At 53.5% G+C, this 14,540-nt stretch overlaps 1 protein-coding gene across 3 annotated transcripts in view; it reads left to right on the top strand.

Moving 5' to 3' along the window:
- The first annotated feature begins 849 nt into the window (after nucleotides 1-849).
- The window catches only part of KCNJ1 (potassium inwardly rectifying channel subfamily J member 1), a 32,261-nt gene continuing 18,570 nt past the window's right edge, over nucleotides 850-14,540 (top strand). For all 3 annotated transcript variants that reach the window (XM_008259312.5, XM_070065451.2, XM_008259307.5), the window contains exon 1: nucleotides 850-1,054. The gene's annotated coding sequence lies outside the window, so the exon portion shown is untranslated. The remainder of the gene's footprint in view (nucleotides 1,055-14,540) is intronic.

Genomic DNA, 14,540 nt, shown 5'->3' with positions numbered 1-14,540 from the left:
CTCCTGAATAAAGGCTGACATCTCATATCACCGTGTGCAGTGTGTTAAGCGAAGGGGACAGACAGTAAAGATGTGTGTAGCCTACCCATACTTACCACTGTCGCTCCATGCAAATGAGCAGCACCTTCTTAAAGAGACAGATACATGATGCTCCCAGTGGTGACCACAGCAACGAAGTGGGTTCATGGAGGACACCATGACCTGGATGAACGCCTGGAAGAGGCAAACCAAGGAGGGATGGGAGATGATTTTCTCTCTCCTAGTTAGAATCAGAGAGAGATGACCCTAGAAGGTTGGGAGGGGGTGATGGAAGGAGAGAATGTTGACACTTGGAGCAAGTTGACCTTTGTGCTTACTCAATGGCAAGTGCATTCCTTGCATTCTCTTACCACCCTCCATCCCACCTCTGGGTGGGTGGAAAGTTAGGACCCTTGCCCCAGGTTTCATTGTTGGTGAAGTCAGGTCTTCACTGCCCTACCCACAAAGCCTATTATAAAGCTCTATGTTGTCCTGGGACCAGAGTGACAGTTGAAGGGCTGAGGGAAGGTGAGTCTGACCATCGAGGGCCACAGAGTGAGTCCCTGAGCAGGAGAGACTTCAGAGGGGCTCCTGAGGGCCCCTCTCCATCTTGGCTCATCTAACCCTGTGTTCACACGCGCTCAGTCTCACGCACCTGACTCTGACACTACCAGCCTAAGCACATCGGCCTTCTGGTTCCAAGCCACAGCTCCATAAACAAATTCTTCTTAATTAGCCTTGGCAGCTCAACACCTTTGGTGTACCTAGCCCATTTACCTGGCACGCCTACTCTTGTTGGATCCGGTTATAAAGTAAACCATGTTCTTTGAGTGCAGTTGCATACAGATGAGTCGGCAGCCAGTCTGAGCCGACCCACAGACCCATAAAAACCAACAGGGCCTCCGGTACCCTCATCCGGGACAGCTAAACTCTTCGACCAAAGGGGCAAGGACTCGCTCACCTCAACAATCAGCTGCCTTCTTGGGGACCAAGAAAATGAGTTTTCGTCTCCACATACACTCTGGCAATCCATGAGGTAAGGGGAGAAACCCCCCATTGTCTCTTTGTAGACAAAAGGAGTGAATTCTTGTGGAAATTGAGCCCTTTCTCCATCCAGACAGACCTGTCCCTCCACTCCCAGGGGATAAAAGTGTGGTTTTCGTTCTCTTCTTTGATGCTCTTGACCCGTGGGTCTCACGTGGGAGCTGCATCCTCCTCGCCCTGGCCGTCTCCCAGTGCCACAGCCAGAGGCAGCGGAAGCCTCCGTTCGCTTGCGCTACACTTGGTGCAGCCTTTTCCTGCTGGGGACAGACAGGGGCGCAGGGTGTCTGTCTCGGGGCGTCGGGGCATCTTCCTGTTGCTGCAAGAGCTTGCTTAGTGGTGGGGCCCCTCTCAGGCCTTTCTCATCTGCAAGACAGAGTATAAAGCTGGTGTCTGGGGCCGGTGCTGCGGCTCACTAAGCTAATCCTCCGCCTTGCGGCGCCGGCACACCGGGTTCTAGTCCCGGTCGGGGCGCCGGATTCTGTCCCAGTTGCCCCTCTTCCAGGCCAGCTCTCTGCTGTGGCCAGGGAGTGCAGTGGAGGATGGCCCAAGTGCTTGGGCCCTGCACCCCATGGGAGACCAGGAGAAGTACCTGGCTCCTGCCACCATCGGATCAGCGCGGTGTGCCGGCCGCAGCACGCCAGCCGCGGCGGCCATTGGAGGGTGAACCAACGGCAAAGGAAGACCTTTCTCTCTGTCTCTCACTGTCCACTCTGCCTGTCCAAAAAAAAAAAAAAAAAAAAAAAAGCTGGTGTCTGCTTGGGAAAGGCATCCACATTGCAGAATCTTGCCCCATTCAGAGTGAAGGTGATCGATTTCTCAACACTTGTTCGGCTCTCCTAGGACAAATGCTCTGTGACATCTGTGTCTCACAGATTCTAGGCATTAGTGGCCCAAAACAAGCTGGGCTTTTGGAATTTGCAAACTTTAGGTAAAACATTTGTCTTTAATCCTGTTAATCAGACATAGAGAACAAAGCAAAACTTAGTGATTGTAGTTAGGAGGCTGTGATGCGTGTGGATTACCTGACTCCCCAGTCCCTACACATTTCCTTCAGTCCTGGGCTGCGCCTGCAGGGTCTCATTCTATGCTGTTTGGGATCAATGCATTCTCACCAAGCCAGCTTCAGTTTGGGAAAGTACAATGAGGTAGAGGTATCTGGGAAGGTATAAGCCATCAGAAATCTGGCTGTTTTCCATGCTGCAGCCAGCATGTCTTCTGTGTAAGGAAGGAAGCGCACCAAGTCAGTGTAGGTGCAAGATGGAACTGGGGGCCGGCGCCGTGGCTCACTTGGTTAATCCTCCGCCTGCAGCACCAGCATCCCTTATGGGCACCGGGTTCTAGTTCCGGTTGCTCCTCTTCCAGTGCAGCTCTCTGCTGTGGCCCGGGAGGGCAGTGGAGGATGGCCCAGGTCCTTGGGCACCTGTACCCGCGTGGGAGACCAGGAGGAAGCACCTGGCTCCTGGCTTCGGATCAGCGCAGCACCGGCCGTGCGACCATTTTGGGGGTGAACCAACGGAAGGAAGACTTTTCTCTCTGTCTCTCTCTCTCTCACTGGCTAATTCTACCTGTCAAATAAGTAAAAAAAAAAAAAAAAAGATGGAGCTGGCAAAGCAGCAAAGATTACTTGTGAACAGTTCTTGGCGCTTTGACGTTGTTGGTGGCTTCTGCTTGGTGCTCTCTTATTTTCTTTACATAAGATACTTGTAATGGCCAAGCGTGCTCTGCTGCAGAGAGATCTGAGACTCGGAACTCCCATGCATGTCCCTTTCCTTTTCCCAGCAACCTCTCATTCCACACTAGGCTGCAGATGGCCCTGGACCTGCTCACAGCTCAGTCATTTTCCAAAGGATGCAGCTCTGACTCACATGCCCTGCCTCCTGCTTGTCCCAGGGCTCGCGGGGCCTGAAGACTTCCTATTTCCTTCTCGCGGAGCTCTTGCCGGAATAGCTTACGCTTCTCCGCAGTCTGACCCTGAGTTTGACCCAAATTTCCTGCCCTTGGCTATCCAAGGGTGCAGTGGTACTACTGGTCTCTTCTTCACATTTCTCCTTCTCCTTGTATATGTGTGGTGGTATCCTGGGTACAGGCCTTCCCCTCATTTGCCTTCCAGTACATGTATAGTAAGCGTGCACCATGTTCTGGAATCTGTATGGTCCTGGGAGATGACAGGATGCTTGCAGTGGCCAACGATGCAGCACTCTGGATGCGTATAGCACCACGCAGGGCTGTGACAAGGAAACAGGCTGCTTGCCCTCTGCTGGGGGACACACCGCTGTGTAAGGACTTCTGCACAGTTCCACCCATGGTGCACTGGCTGTGTGGGCAGGAAGTACAGCATACCAAAGAAGAACAGTCCTCGACACCCTCGGCAGGCAAGATCGGGCCTGGTGGGGGCAAGAGGAAGAACATTCTAGAACAATGGCATGTACAAAACTACACAAGCCTGAGAAAGAGCCCAGCATATCCAGGGATATACCAAGCTTGTGTGGCTGAGGCGGGTGGTGAGTGAAGGTACAAATAAACAGAGGAGAGAAGTCACATTTGGGGAAGGGTCTCCTGGTGGGCCATGCTCAGGACACACTTGGGAACCTTGCTCAGATCAATGCCCATGTAGGGAAGGCTATCTGGTCTGCAAAATGCGGGATGGACAGGAATCGGGTGAGACCATGGCCAAGGAAACCAGTAGGAGGGTCCTAAGGAGACACAGGCACAAAGTCTGGTGGCCAAAAAGCTATGGAGAGTGAGAGGGGGCAGAGGAGGATGACACGGGGCTGGGAAGAGGGAGCCTGGGACCCAGAAACGTCCCCAGAGTCCACACGTCTTATTTTTTATTCCAGCCTCTTCGCAGCAAGGCTAATGTCACTGGTCAAAGGTAAGAGCAGGCACGCGGCCACACGATGGCACACTGTGGATGGCAGGGGTGGTTTTCTTCATGCTTATGCTCACGTCCACCTGTGCTTTTGTGTGATGGGTTCACGGCGCCCAGCCGTGATGGGCAGCAGGACCCGCGTTGGCCAGAGAACCAGCTTTTCAGATGCCTCCCGGGACCGTGGCACTGCATGCACGTGTGGGAGCAAGGAGAGAGACCTCAGTATCCTGGGTGCTCAGGTCCCCAGGGAGGCACTGCCCTGGCTGTGTGGTCAGCCTTGGCTCCAGTCTCTGCTGAGCCCCACTGCAGCCTTGTCAAAGGCAGGGCAGAAAAGCACGTGGCCCCTCAGCGTGTGGAAGCCTGAGGTTGAGACCACGTCAGGAACGATAAAAGGACGGCTGGGAGCCCTCTAACTGCTGCTGTGCCTGCCGTTTGCTGCCTGCAAACAGCGTGCTGTCAGGCGTGCTGGGGTGACGGGGAAGGCTGTTGTCTCGGGCCCCCGCGCGAGCCCCGCAGATGCAGGGAGCAGCGTATGGGGACACATGGCCCATGCGGCACACTCTGCTTGGGAAGCCCTGGGCCGAGTCACACAGGTGGTAGGAGGCAGAGCCGGGACTTAGGATTTTTCTCTTCACTCCGAGGGCTGCCCGAGTCCCCCTCGAGGAGGGCAGTGGCTTCCCAAAGGCCCCAGGGCAGCGTTCCATCTGAATTCCCCTGGTGATGCTGAGGGTCAATAACTTCCTCCCTGAAGCGAACCTGCTGCTATCTTCCTCCATCAGTTCCCAGTGGGCAGCCGAGTCTGGCCCACGCTCTGCTCTGCAGAGACACACGTGCTAAGGAGACACACGTGACCTGCTTTCTGCTGCTAAGAGGCTGGTTGCAAATACTCTGAAATACAAGGCAGAATTTTCCATTTCTTTAGAATTTCCCAACGTCCCTGCCCCTCCCTCTCCTCCAGTTGCACAATCCCCCATGTGTCTTGGCTGCATTTCAGGAATCACATTCGCGGGGGAGGATCGGCGTGCCCGCTCCATCCCCCGGGAGGAGATGTAAATGAGCAACACAAGGCAGTTGAAAGCAACAGGTTAATGTGGTCCCCGGAGAGCCAGGAAAGCCACAGCTCCCTCAGCTGACCGCCCCCAGGGGAAGTCTCATGCTTCGTTGCCCTTGATTAAATTCTCGGGAGATTTCTGGCCCTATCCAGATCAGCCATTTGTCCTTGAGGGGCTCCGGGAACTACGAATGCCTGCTATTGGCTTCTCGCGGGAAAAGACTCCGTGAAGTCCGAGCCCAGTGGTGAGATGTTCAGAGATAAGAGCGATCCCAGTCCCACGCCTGCAGGTGCGGTCAACCATTTCGGGGATCAAGGTATTCTGATGTGCTACAGGGCTGGACTGCTCATGAATTATGCATCAAGTATGGACGGCTTGAACTGGGTTCAGAGACACGTCACAGGCACAGCCGTAGGATTGCTTTAGAAGATGTCTGGGAAGCCCACTCTGCTGGTTCTTGTGAAGTGCAGAGACACACTCTCTGTACTGCAGAAGTTTCAGTCTCACAGGGAGGGTGTGTGAATGGCAGGCATCAATGCAGCCATGTTGCCTCACAGAGGGCCGACTGTGCACGTTCTAACTGGGTTCTCCCACTGTGTCTGTGATAAGGGCAGCTGCAGGGGGATGAGGTGTGTGAGGAGAGAAGCTTGTCTCCCCTCCCAATCACTCCCTCCCTTTAGATGTAAGAGAAGGGAAGTGATGAGAGATCCTAACTCAGATCTCTCCTAACACCTGGACCAAGTCCAAGAATCCCTTTAGAGTGCAGGGCCCTCCATACTTCCTGCCTCACCCAAATCCATGACGTGTGAAAATCAAGTTTCCTTCTTTAGCCAGTGCAGATGTCACTGAGAGACGGGGTGAAGCCTGCTGGGTAAAGAGGCTGCTAAGAAGCGGAGTAACAGGTGCACACGGCCGGATTGCATTCACCTGCGTTCCCACTGTGTTCCTCTGGCTGAGTGCTGCAAGCCCATGGTGATATTTGCACATCTGGATTTTAGACAAAGATACATCTTCAGGACAGACACTCCTCCACTTGCCATAGACTTGCCTTGATACACTCGCGGTCACTTGGAAGTAGCGTAAGTGGGAAATGCGCTTGGTGTGCCTCACCTATCAAACATCCTGGCTTAGCCACACAGCACACTGCAGAGCATTGGCCATCACCCTTGGTGAGGTGGGGCTGCCCCATGTTGCCAGAGAGTCAGACCGCATCAGCGTGGCGTTAACCCAGGAAATGATCCAAATGCAAAATTCGAAGTCCAGTTTCCATTGAACACATATTGCTTTTGCACAATTGTGTTGTCAAAAAATCACAAGTTGAGCCGTCGTTAAGTCGGGGACCGTCTGGATGCTAGCAGTGAAGGAAGGGATGGGGGCAGCGTGTCTGGAGCCGTAGGCACTCAGAGCACCTCTTCCCGGGAGGCTGGCACCAGCCACAGCGAGGTGAAAGTGGAGCTGAGAGGGCCTTGGAGAAGTTGAGTCGTGGGAGAGGGGCTCACACTGATGGCTTCTGTACGAGGAGTCTGGGACCTCAAGCTTGCTGGAGAAGAGATGACATTGGCCTTAACCTTCAGCCCCGGGGGCTTGCGTTTGATGCCAGCGAGAAGTTTGGGTCTGTGGGGTTGCGAGGCAGGAAGACACTTCAGAGGGAAACGGAAATGAGCTGTGGCCACGTGGCTGTCTTCCTCTTCCTGGGAGGGGACGTTGGTGGCTGTTTCCCTCCAAGCAGGTCCTGAGTTGGCACTTCTCGTCTCATCGTGAGTTCCTCACTTCTGTTCTTGCACAGTAGACGTGAGACCCCAGTGCCTCCTGGGAGCAGAGACGTGCTCCTGATGACCCGTGGTTATGGACCAGGGACCATCCATGGTTGCCGGCCATCTCCCTGTCTGTGCCTTTTTTGAGGCTGCCTGGGTCCACTCCTCAAACCAGCCAGCCAGTGGTCACTGGGTTCCAATTCCTTTGCTTGTTGTTTGCTTACTTGGGCATCTCTCTTTCTCTCTCTCTCTCTCTCTTCTAAATGCTCCAGCATGTGTCTCTACATGGTACATCCCATCGGACCCCACCCTGCCAGGCTCCCTGATACCCCATCTCAGCAACCAGCTGTGCCAGACTGGCTGGCTCTGCAGTCAGCTGTCATTACAGGAAGGAGCTGGGCATGGAAGCTGGTGGCACAGTGGCTCCTGCCTTGGCCTGTTCAGCCACGTGGGTAAAGGGGAGACGCAGGAATGCCAACAGCCAGACCAAAGGCAGGCAAGCTTCCAAGTGCAGATGCAGCGAATGCCATGGCTGCTTCATCAGGGACCAGATGCTGAGCCATTTCCGGGCCTGGCCTGGGCCCGGGGGTTGAGAGAAGGCACAGCACTCAGGAGATGCAGGTTCTGCCCCCAGGCTGCCGACTTCCCTCACCGCAGAGTGAGTGGACAGAATCTGTAGGCGGCTCCAGCAGCGTGGTCCCTGTCTTCCAGCTGGTGGATTTACAGGGCCAGGGAGGGGGACTGTGGTCCCCCAGGCACGGGACTGGGTGCCCTGTCTCACGGCGCTTGGTTTCCGAGACTCCTCAGCTCTCGCTTTCTGAGACGCTCTGGTCACAGCTCTCTTGCTCTCTGTGCCTTCTGCCTGTCCCCTGGTGTCACCCTGGTGGGCCCCCAGGCTGCTTGGCTGGGCTGATGTGGGCTACAAGGATCTCTCTGGCCCCCATCCCTCGCAGGGGCCACGGGCTGATTTTCAGTCATCCACATGGTGGCTTTTCTTCAGAGAGAATCTTCTGGAATCCCCAGAATAGGAATAGCAAAGAGCCTCTGATCTCTGTAAGTCATTTATTCCCCACATCAGTTTTACACTTGAACAATTCACTCATTTCTGCCTGATTTTAAACTGTGAAACCAGGTGGAGTTAGAGTCTTCGAGGGGAATCGCTAATGCTCTGTCATCCGTTCCACCAAAAGTTCTTCTTTATGCCCAACTGAGCTCTTTCTGGCTACAGTTCCAGCTCACTTTTATGGAATCCCTCATCCACTGGGATTCCTCAAACACGGTATCACTTTGTCTGTGACATTGTTGTCTGTGATTTTATTGTTCCAGTCGCCCCTGGGTATCCAGGGAGATGGGTTCCAGGAGTCCCAGGCTGCTGAAATCCCAGGCTACTCACATCTCTGGCACAAAGGCAGTCGTGTTGTAGTATTTACGTATAACCTACACCACCCTTTCCTATACTTTGAATGACCTCAGGACTACGTGGCATACCTAATGGAGTGAAAATGCTCTGTAAGTTGTTAGACATTATTCTTTAGGGATTAACAAGAACAAAAAGTTTGAACATGTTCGGTATGGACACAATAATTTCTTTGAATATTTTGGGTTCAAGGTTGGTGAACAGACACGAAACCTGTGGATACTGGGGGCCGATTGTGTTGCCATTTGACAGATGAGAAAGTTGAGGTTTGACCTGCATCCACTCTAGTGGAGAGGCCGGCCTCCTTCCAGAGCTCCCCAGGCAATGCTGGCTGCTGCTGCCTGTACCCAGGAGGCTTAGCAGGAGCAGAGCTGAGCCTGCTGCCCTGCCCCCATCTTGGCATGGCCACCCCCACCATCGTCAGCACCCAGTGCCCTTCCACTTACTGATACCCTTCAAGGTCACATCCAGTCCTTATCACCATCTATAATTACTGTGTTTATTTGGTTCTTTTTATTATCTGTCCTGTTCCCCCTGCCCCTTCTCTGAATATAAATTTTGTTAATACCGTATTCCCAGCTCCCAGCCCTCGGCCCGGCAGGTGCAGGCTCCCAATGAATATTCATAGACAGGAGGAAAAGAAAAAAGGAACCAGGAAAGAAAAGGGCAGGCAAGGAAGGAAGGAGGGAGGGGATCAGAGCAGAGGGCAGGTGCTCTCCCGCCCTCCCTCCCTGGCTGTGGGTGGCAGCACGCACACTTCCAGGGGCCAGAGCTTCAGGAAGCTTGTGGTGGAGACATTGGGCTCCCAGTTCTGCCTCCAGGGAGCACTTGAACCCCTCTCGGCTTCAGTTCCCTCTCTTATAAAATGGGGGTCATCATCCCTCCATCAAGAAGTCCCTACCAGGATGCAATGAAATAATTTCTGCTAAGCTCCTACCACAGTTTTCTGTACATGACAGACAGTCAGAGAGCAGGTTTCCCTTTCTGCTACTGTAATTTCTTTTTTTAAAAGACTTATTTTATTGGGACTGGCACTGTGGCATAGAAGATTAAGCCTCTGCCTGCAGTGCTGGCTTCCCATATGGGCACCAGTTCAAGTCCTGGCTGCTCCACTTCTGATCTAGCTCGCTGCTAATGCTCCTGGGAAAGCAGCAGAAGATGGCCCAAGTCCTTGGACACCTGCACCCATGTGAGACACAGAAGAAGCTCCAGGCTCCTGGATTCAGTCTGGTCCGGCCCTGGCCATTGTGGCCATTTCGGGGAGTGAACCAGCAGATGGAAGATTTCTCTCCCTCCCTCCCTCGCTCTTTCTTTCTTCCTTTCTCTCTCTGTGTCTCTGCCTTTCAAATAAATAAATAAATCTTTATAAAAAAGGTTTTTTAAAATTAATTTGAAAGGCAGCATGAATAGAGAGATGAACAGAGAGAGAGAGAGAGAGATCTTCCATCCATTGGTTCACTCCCCCAAATGACCACAATAGCCAGGGCTGGACCAGGAGTCCAGTACCCCATCCACATCTCCCTCATGGGTGGCAGGAGCTCAAGCACTTAGGCCATCGTCTGCTGCTTTGCTGGAGCAGCCCTGTAGCCAAGGGGACATAGGGAATATGTGAACACAAGGTCAGTAGGGAAACACACAAGCAAAATGACGCCTGACAGTGACAAGGGGCAGGAAGAGCTAAGTTCGGATGGAGGCAGATAGGATGTTTAACGGCTCTCAGAGAGTGACACTAGAGCTGAGTCCCCAGAGACACAAAGGTGGCAGCCATAGGAAGAAGACCCCAACCGAGCGGTGCCAAAGACTGAAGCAGGAAGAGTGTGGTGTGTGTGCAGGGCAGGCGGTGGGAGCGCCGTGAGCTGCAGAGTGTGATAGAGTTGGGCTGCTAGGGGCCGTGAGGTTGTGAGGCAAGGGGAAGCTGAGAGAGGCTTGGACAAGGCAGCGTGGGATGTGACTACAAGGCTTCAGCCTCGTGGTGGGGGCGGGGAATACAGCTCAGGGTGAGGGTGCATGGCAGCCACATCAACGGGTGGGCGATTCCTGGCACCCAACCAAGAAACCACACTGGCTTGGCCATGGCGGCTGCAGAGGGCATGGAAAGGACGGAGGGGTTCTGAATCTGCAGACATTTGTTAAAGGTCGTGGAAAAATGGAATTAAAAGGTATATTTGTCGGCGCAAACAATTTTGAATCTTGTACATAGCTTTTTCATAATGTGCAGTTACCATGAATTTTTTGAAGATCCCGAGTGCATCTTGTAGAAAGAGCAGTCAGTGTGTTGATACCCCGGATGTGGGGGTGAAGAGAAAGGTAAGCATTCAGAATGCGTTGAGATTTCCCTTGAACTAGGAGTGGTGATGCCATTTCCAGAACCAGGGAGGGCCAAACTGAACAAGATCGACATGAAGTCAATTTAATTTTCTTGGTGAATACTGAGTTGTCCACCAAGTAAGTGTCATCTCATATATTCCTCATAGTACTCCCCTTAGATATTATTTCACAGATGAAGACACAAATGCTCAGAGAGACTAAGTGATTTCCTCCAGGTCAAGTCAGTGATTGCTGTTTCTGAATTATCGCCAAAGATCACCTGTTGCCTCCATCTACAGCTGTGTTGGCAATTCCCTCCCTGTTCAGTGTGAATGCACTCTGCAGGGGGACTACACACTACATCTTGTACTGCGGGGTACTTTAATTGCTCAGACCCTTTGTTGAAAGAAGGAGACCAAGGGAGTCCTAGGGATTTGTTTTATCTTGGTTTTTATAAAAAATTTTATTGGGGCCGGCGCTGTGGCATAGTGGGTAAAGCCTCTGTCTGCAGTGCCGGCATCCCATATGAGCACCAATTTGAGTCCCTGCTGCTCCACTTCCGATCCAGCTCTCTGCTATGGCCTGCGAAAGCAGTGGAAGATGGCCCAAGTCCTTGGGTCCCTGCACCTGCGTGGGAGACCCAGAGGAAGCTCCTGGCTCCTGGCTTCGGATCAGCGCAGCTCTATCCGCTGTGGCCAGTTGGGGAGTAAACCAGCAGATGGAAGACCTCTCTCTCTCTCTCTGCCCCCCCTTCTCTCTCTGTGTAACTCTGACTTTCAAATAAATAAATAAATCTTTTTAAAAAGTTTTATTTATTTATTTGAAAGGCTAAATGAGAGAGAGAGACAGAGACCTTCATTCTGCTGGTTCACACATCAAATGCCCGTAACAGCTGGGTTTGGGTCAGGCCAAAGCCAGGAGTCAGAACTTATCCAGGTCTCCCTTGTGGGTGGCAGGGACCCAAGCACTGGGGGCCATCGATTTCTGTCTTCTTAGGGGCATTATCAGGGAGCTGGATCCAAAATGGAGTAGCTGGGACTCAAACCAGCACTCCAGTAATGGGATGAGGGCATCCAAAGCTAGGTTGCTCATACCAGGAAAATTGTTTGAAATTACAACATAAGGTGCCTGGTCCCGGAAGTGCTGACCCTCTCCTGTGCCCTTTCCTCCTGTCCCTGCTGGGTGGAGCTGCACGTCTCGCCCCCAGCCCCCTGGGCCGCAGGACCCACACCTGGCCAAGTGCTTTCAGAGAAGGCGCAGTGGCACGGGTCAGTTGCCAAGCCCCGTGCACAGGCTGCTGCAGGGCCTGGAAGGCGGTGACACTGACCTCAGAGGAAATGCAGTTGGTCTGGCACAAGCGTATCTTCCTGGTCTAATCTAATCTCAGCACTTTGTGGGCAATCTTTTCTCTGATCCTCAGCCTGTTCTCCCTTACCCGTTGTGTTCGTTTGTCCCTAGCAGCCACATAAACAAAGTCTTCACCATCAGGGGCTTTGTGTGTGCAAAGATGGTCCGCATGGACTCTCTTGGAAGCAGGCAGACCCCTATGCCTTCTTGCTCCCAGGAGTCCAGAGGGCAGAGCCTTCGTGAGCTAGGAGGACAGAGGCGAGCGAGGGAGAAGACTGTCCAAGACCTGGCAAGCCACAGGCGCCGTTGTCCTGGCTTCTGGCGTTTGCCCTCTGGTCTGGCGGGACAGCCAGCTGCCTGCTCAAAACCAGACCCTGGAGTTAAAATTATTCCACAGACACCATCTCAACCTTTGATAGTCTCTGGCCCTGATCTCTTTGTCCAGGCTCCAGAGCCCTGCTGATCAAGGGTGGACTGCCAACTCTGCCTCCGCCATGCCCCCATTTCCTGGGGCTTTCCCAGCACTGGGCATTGTCACCTTCATCCTGTCCGGTACTGTGAGAAGTATTCCTAGTTCCTCTTTCACAGAGACAAGCACTCAGGATCAGAGAAGTGAAGTAACTTACCCTGTTAGTATCTGGAGAAGACGGGCTTACACGAGGTTTGCGGTGCTGGCCAGTCTTCCATAATTTCTTTTTTTTTTTTAAGATTTATTTATTTATTTGAAAGTCAGACTTACAGAGAGAGAGAGAAGTCTTCATCTGATGGTTCACTCCCCAGATGGCCACAATGGCCGGAGCTGTGCTGATCTAAAGCCAGGAGTCAGGAGCTTCTTCCAGGTCTCCCATGTGGGTGCAGGGGCCCAAGGACTTGGGCCATCTTCCACTGCTTTCCCCTGCCATAGCAGAGAGCTGGATAGGAAGTGGAGCAGCTGGGACTCGAACAGGCGCCCATATGGGATGCTGGCACTGCAGGCCCCCAGGGTTCCCTACCTTGGAGGCACCTGCTGAACTTCAGCTTTGCTTTGCCAACCCCATTTATGGGCCATTTGCAGCCTCCCTGCTGACCATAGCTAGGTCCTCACACCTTCCAGGTGACAGAGAGCCAGCGTTTTCATGAAGGATTGCCCAGGAGTCAATGTCTCCACAATCCCAAGAGCTCTTCCCGCTGTCCTCTCTTCTCTCATCTGCCCTGGAGCAGCTCAGGGGAGCCTCAGCAAATGGGACAGGTCAGGACTCAGACGGTGTCGGAGAAAACCCCACCTCGGAAAATGAAGATGAGTGCAGGTGTCGGGAATGCAGGACAAGAAAAGTGAATTGGGGAACAGCAAATTGGGCAGGAAAGTATGGAATTTAGGTCCAGGAAGCTGGACAGATGTGTCAGAAGCAGAAAGAAAAGAAGGAAGAAAGGAAGGTGAGGGGAGGGGAAGGCAGAGGAGGGAAGGGGAGGGGAGAGTAGAGGAGAGTAGGGGAGGGGAGGGGAGTGGAGAGGAGGGGAGGAGAGGGGAGATTAGGGGAGGGGAGAGGAGAGGAGGGGAGGGGAGAGGAGATTAGGGGAGGGGAGGGGAGGGGAGGGGAGGGGAGGGGAGAGGAGGGAGGAAGACGGACAACTCAAATTCTGGACTGCAGGTTCCTTTTTGCTGCTTAGGTTCCCTAGCAACGTTTGGTGTTTTGTGTTTATTGGTTTGTTTCCCACTTGAATTGATTACACCGGGAAAGTACCTCTGTAACACCCCCCAAGGGCTTCTCAGTCATGCACCAGTGAGTGGCAGAGCCGGAATTCAAGCCAGAGCTCTGTGGGGAGCCTGCACGTGTTCCCCAGGTACAGGGGCCACCTCTCTTTCCCTGGGGCAATGAGCGCTCACAGCACACGGCGGCTTTCCAGGAGTTTCTTACCCCAAACCCATCGTGTGTATGCCCTGCTTTAAGAGGTCTGCTCTGCCCTGACGATGGGTCCTCAGTCAGACCATTGCGATTTGTATTCATCCAGGTGGGCATTGCTTCACGACAGACGACCAATATAGAGAGCCGCAGCCTGGTTCATTCTGGCCTGGGGAGCGGCCCTTGCTGAGAAAGCCGGCAACTTGACCTGCACACAGGATGGGTTTCTGTGGTTTTCTCCTGGGGTCTCTGAATGTGGGTTCCATGATGGCAGCAGGACCCGCCCTGGGCCAGGCCTGCCTCCTGCCCCCATGCTTCTCTCTCCTGGGTGTGTGGGAGCTGAAGGGTGGGAGGGTGGCTGTGCTGCAGACTCCCCCGACCTCCACCTGGGAAGAACTGCTACAAATCCCAGGAGAAGAGATGTCTCCCCTGGGGCCGGTGCTATGGCACAGGGGCATAAGCCGCTACTTGATATGCTAGCATCCCATATCAGGGCGCTGACTCCATTCCCGGGTGCTCTGCTTCTGATCCAGCTTCCTGCTAATGTGCTTGGGAAAGCAGTGGGAGATAGCTCAAGTACTTGGGTCCCTGCCACCCACATGGGAGACCTGGGTGGAACTCCTGGCTCCTGGCTTCAGCCTGACCCTGCCCTGGCTGTTGCAGCGGCCAAGTTCAGCTGAGATCCCAACAAAGGAACGGGGACAAGAGATGAGGGTGGGAGGCGATGCTGGTTGAGTCCCAGCAGTGTGGCAGGCCATTTGTGTGTGTATTTTGAACATACCTTTAATGAGATATAATTCTCGTAACCTGTAATCCCCCCGTTTGTAGTACAGAAGCAGCGCTGTTACATTC

The sequence above is a fragment of the Oryctolagus cuniculus genome, chromosome 1 (genome assembly GCF_051225735.1).
Source record: "Oryctolagus cuniculus isolate XC-2025 breed Fujian yellow rabbit chromosome 1, ASM5122573v1, whole genome shotgun sequence".
NCBI classification, from domain to species: Eukaryota; Metazoa; Chordata; class Mammalia; order Lagomorpha; family Leporidae; genus Oryctolagus; species Oryctolagus cuniculus.
The sequence above is the reverse complement of the archived record's forward strand: the minus strand, read 5'-3'. Positions and strand labels throughout refer to the sequence as shown.